Source organism: Cyprinus carpio, chromosome B4, assembly GCF_018340385.1.
Source record: "Cyprinus carpio isolate SPL01 chromosome B4, ASM1834038v1, whole genome shotgun sequence".
NCBI classification, from domain to species: Eukaryota; Metazoa; Chordata; class Actinopteri; order Cypriniformes; family Cyprinidae; genus Cyprinus; species Cyprinus carpio.
In genome coordinates this window covers 24,188,453-24,194,332 of record NC_056600.1, presented here as the reverse complement: position 1 = coordinate 24,194,332, position 5,880 = coordinate 24,188,453, and positions in this window count along the sequence as shown.

Here is a 5,880-nt window from a genome sequence, read left to right as displayed (position 1 = left end):
GATCTAGAAATTTTTAATGCTTTTCTGTAGAATAGGGTACTTTCCCACCAACAATATACAAAATACCTCTAGTTTTGTTTTCTTCCAGCTGTGCTCCATTTTCCGGGCTGCTCTCTTTAGGGTGCGAGTGTGCTCATCATACTACGGTGTCAGACTGTTTTCCTTAACCATCCTTAAGGGTAAAGGAGCAACTGTATCTAAAATGCTAGAAAAGAGAGAATCCATAGTTTCCGTTACATCATCAAGCTATTGGATATGCTGAGGAATTGATATAAATCAGGAAGATTACTTACAAAGCAGTCTTTTGTGTTAGAAGTAATGGTTCTACCATACTTGTAAAAAGAATTAGAATTTACAGTTTAGCTATATGAATTAGAATTATCTGAGATATCATCGCTTGGCTGCATAGTTTCAACACCATCAACATCAATTCCATGCGACAGTATTAAATCTAGAGTATGATTTCGACAATGAGTAGGTCCTGACACGTGTTATCTAACCCCAATAGAGTTCAAAATGTCTATGAATGCTGATCCCAATGCATTTTGTTCATTATCAACATGGATATTAAAATCACCAACCATTAAAACGTTATCCGCAGCCAGAACTAACTCGGATAGAAAATCAGCAATTTTTTTATTAAATTAAAATATTGCAATATTAAAAAAAACTGCTCAGTTGCTGACCGCAAGGCACTGCAGAGGGTGGGGAAAACCACCCAATGCATCACAGGGAAAACACTTCCTGCTATTGAGGACATCCAGAGGAAACGCTGTCTACGTAGAGCTCGCAGCATTCTTAAGGACTCCTCTCCCCCTGACCATAGACTGTTTAACCTCCTGCCCTCCGGGAGGCGCTTCAGGAGCCTCCGGACAAGGACCAGCAGATTGAGGAACAGCTTTTTCCCTACAGCTGTCTCCTTACTGAATTCTGCCCTCTGACACCCCCCCACCCACCACCACCACACACACCAAACACACATGATGTTCATATGTTCATAGTTTCTGCTTATAGTGTACATACACTTTTTACATAATCCATCTGTATAGAATGTTCATAGTACACCTATCCTTTATATCATGCTAATAGAATTTAAAAATATGTAAATTATGTCCATAGTACTGCCTTATCTGTATATTTACTGTACATCATGTAACATATTGTAGACACTGTATATCCTGTACTTACTGCTTATTGCACTTCTGGTTAGATGCTAACTGCATTTCGTTGCCTTGTACCTTACACGAGCAACGACAATAAAGTTGAATCTAATCTAATCTAAATGTAAAGTAAAGGAAGACAAAAATATACCTAAGAATATGAAGCACAGGGTTTCTTTATTATCTCTATAAACATTTACCTCTGTAAAATGTATTTGTTATTTAGAGTGAGGGAAACTGACAGAAAAAAATAATTTCTTATCCTGTGGTTCCCTTTAGCGTACAACATTAGTAAAGCACTCTTAAAGCACTTAACTGATGTTCACAAAATTTTGCATGTATCCTCTATAGACACTGATGTCAAAAAGTTATCAAAATAATTTCAATTATTCATATCTTTTAGCAGATATAAGGCTCCATATACTTATTAAACACTTATTAAACTGTATCTTCTAAACAAGTTGTTCCCAAACCTGTCCTGGAGGACCCCCTGCCCTGCACATTTTGTATGTCCCCCATAATCAGACACAACCAATTTAGTCTCCACTAACGAGCTGATGAGTGCGAATCAGGTGTGTTAGATAAGGGAGACATACAAGAGGTGCAGGGCAGAGGGGCCTCCAGGACAGGTTTGGGAAGCACTGTTCTAAACCATTTGATGAATCCAAATTATTGTCATCAGGGTCTCTAGATGACATACAAATTTGCCATCAATTGGACAATTGGTCTAGGAGGAGTTCAGAAAATAGGTTTACAAAAAAGCTCAAAAAGTAGAAATAATATGTTTAGCTTGACTCAGAGAATCCAAAATAATAATAATAATAATTGATTGTAACCGGTTATGGATGCAGAGATAGAAGCAAAAATTTAAAAGTACTTTTTTATGGCACCAACTATGGTCCGATCATGGTGTGTGGGTGTGTGTGTGGTGCACCCGAGTAGTGGGGGAGATTTGGGACTATCCTGACAAAATTGTGTTTCTAGGACTTACAGTTTTGGATGGTCAGACACTTTTAGGGCAGGAAAAATAAGAAAATCAGTACAAATACAATAGCGTTCTGGCACCTTCAGTGCTTGGATCCCTAATAAAGAGGTATAAAGGCAGATATTTCCCTCACATAAGACTCACATAAATGGGCTGCTTTCTGATGCTCTGGCTATTGGACTGGAGCAGCAGAATGGTGAGATGAGCTTGCCAGCAAGCAGCTCTAAACCCCCAGAGGAAGTACCACAAATTGGCTCTTTACATGCTATGTCTGCTGAGTTGCTGGATAAGGATTGGGAACATGGTGGCAGTGACATTAGCAGGTCACCATCATCGCAGCCTATCAGAACCTCTACCTTTCAGAGCCAGTTATCCCACAAAGCAGATAGCCTCTTGTTTTCTGTCAGGACAATAAATCTGCTTTCCTCTCACACAAGCAGCACAAAACCTACCCCTGTGCACCTTATACAAGTGTAGATAGTGGAGAGGAACAAAATGTCTGCAAGAAAACGCTTAAATGCTTATTATATTTATGAAGAAAAATATGCCATTGATGCTTAACAAGTAAGCTTTGAGAGATATGAATATACTTATCTACCCCCCGCCCCACTTATTTCTGTACCCCACACTTTCCCTTTGTCTATTCCTCTCCATGTAGAAGCACACAAAATCTGCCTGTGCTTTCCAAAACAAAAGGCATGTTTATCATTGACTCATGATACAAAAGCCATCAAGTGCAGTTGTGGTTCTGTTAGCTGCATTTTTTGACATCTCAAGCGATACGAAGTTGCATTCAGCCTAGCTTGTTGAAGTAAATAGTTAAAAACTCCAAGCTGTTCTATGGTTTAAGTTGTGTCTCCAATAGAGTTTCTTTTAAGAGAAGTTTGCACAGGTTGCCTTCCAATAAATAAACAGTTGTCAATTCATGATACTTTTGTCATCTCTTTATTTAAATACTTAATATACATTGTTGTTAAAAAATCATTTAATAAATAATGGTACATGATAAATACAAGGCTTCACATAGACTCTCAATGAGTGCTGAGTAGTCCCTCTAAAACGGAGTGTACTGTATTTTTCGGACTATAAGTCGCACCTAAGTATAAGTCGCATCAGTCCAAAAATACGTCATGACGAGGAAAAAAATATATATAAGTCGCACTGGACTATAAGTTGCATTTATTTAGAACCAAGAACCAAGAGAAAACATTACCGTGTACAGCCGCGAGAGGGCGCTCTATGCTGCTCAGTGCTGCTGTAACCTATCAGATCGGCTGCATATTTTTACTACCTCAGTTTGTAATCTGCAGAATAGGATTTTTTCTTTTTTTCTTTCTGAAGTTAATATTTCAGTTAAACAGTTTTCAGATGTTTTCAGTTAATGTTTTCAGGGGTATGCTACAGGAGCACTGAGCAGTATAGAGGGCCCCCTCGAGGCTGTAGACGGTAATGTTTTCTCTTGGTTCATGTCAAATTAATTTAATTTTGATAAGTCACACCTGACTATAAGTCACAGGACCAGCCAAACTATGAAAAAAAAAAGTGTGACTTATAGTCCGGAAAATACGGTACCTCAGGTGGGATTTGTGTATTTTGTGTTACTCCATATTGATGTTCTAGTTGAGGCCATTTGTAGTGTATTGGTATAAGGCCCAATCATAACCTCAAGCCCAGGGGCCCCAGCTCCCTAAATCCTGCCCTGGCATATCATTATTTACAACAGATTCTCCAGATTAAACTGAGTCCAAAATCAAAACAATCCACTGTGTCATTGTGTAAATAATACCTAAACCCATGAATAGATTAAAACAGTTGGAGAGCTTTATTGAACACTTGACAAGTAAAATGTAAAAGCCAGCATGTTACTGCCGATTTTATGTTTTTTTTTTAAATAACTTTTTATATATATATTTAGGTCATATGTCATTTAAAAGGTCTCACAGCGTAGAATAAAACAAGCATAATTGTTTTGGGATTTGTGTGAGGCATTGCTTCTGTGTATGTCACTCATAAAACAACAATTTCAAAACTGTTAAGGGCTAAGAAAAAAAAATGCCTACATTGGTTCCATATGCTGTAACTTTCGATTACTTTGTGATATCATCAAAAATATTTTTTCACCTGAGATATTGAATGTCAAATAAGAATGATCTGAAAATTTTCCCTTGAACACACTTAGTTTTCTTTCATTTAATAACCTATTTCTCTATATGAGATTGTCCAAATGTAAAAGTTTATTTTTATTTTTTTCAAAAAATATAGAAAGATTTCTATCAAATGATACCTACCTTTTGACTCTCCTTGACACGGTTTTGGAGTTATGAGTCATTAATTTAGTTAACAAAACCTTCAGGGAGGTAAAAATGCCTTAAAGGCTTAAAGCCCATGTTGCAGGTTAACCACCACTGTCGATTAATGGGTACATAAATCACTCAAGATATGTATATCATTTTTAAAATGTCTCAAAAATGATCTTAAAGACCAGTTTTTTAAGTTTTTGGTATTAACGGGTTTTTTTTTACGCAATTCGGTGATGACGTCACATTGGGGAGACGTGGAGGAAAGGTAGCCTCAGCCTAGTATAATGCGCGTTCCAGGCAACCCGTAACCCGTGAAAGTGCACTGGAACGGCAGTCAAACCCGTGACTTCCCACCCGTGTACTCGTACTAGATCGATGTACTCCGAGTTCCGACGTCACACAGGACGCAAAACAACAATGACAGCCCCTACGGATAATACTGCCTACGGACGCAGTGTTTATTCAAGTGGTACACGTTGAAAAAACGATTTTAGGACAATGTAACGTTGCGATAAAAACTGGGATGAGGAGGAAGAGGTGGCAAGAGCCAACATGTATGATGGCCCGCAGCCATATAATTTCGAACCAGCCAGACGTGAGAGGGCAAATGAGGAATTGCCAAGAACTGATGGCCGTCAAAGCCAATTAAATGCATGGTCCGAGGAGAATGAGTGGAGAGTTGGTGAAGTGTCCTGGTGAGTTGCTATCATTTAGCAACGCAGCAATGAGCACTGGAGCTAGTCTACGAGCAGCAGTGCACAATAACGACACACACACACACATATATATATATATATATATATGTATATATATATATATATATATTAGTGCTGTCAATCGATTAAAAAAAATTAACTAATTAATCGCACAATCTTTTGAAATTAATCGCGATTAATCGCAATTAAAAGACAAACTTTTTGGATATGTAAATGTAAAATGTAAATAATTAATGTAAACTCAAGACAAAGAAACTATTTAAATTCAAAATATGATTGTTTTATTGGAATTTTTGTTTAACTTGTAACACAGATTTTTCTCATGTAAACAACATACCTGCAATAAACCATCAATATCCTCCAAATTAACTGTTTGCTTGAAAGCCATATTTATTACAGAAATAAAAACACAGGCATGTAAGTACCATTTGAATTTCAAAACAATCAATGCCAATAAAAAACAAAAATGATTTCCATGTTGAATTCTAAGTGGACGGCAAAAAAATTCCAAAGTATAGTCATTGCAAATATGGAAATTGGAAAATAATAATAATAAAGGAATGAATACAAACAATTGTACTCATTGTAACGTTGTATTGCTGAGAGTTGAGAACATTACATTCAGCCAGTTGCTGAGACAGACCAGTCTGTTGACATTATCAGGGGACAATGTGGCCCTTTTCTTTTTAATGATGTGACCTGAGAGTGAGAACAGTCTC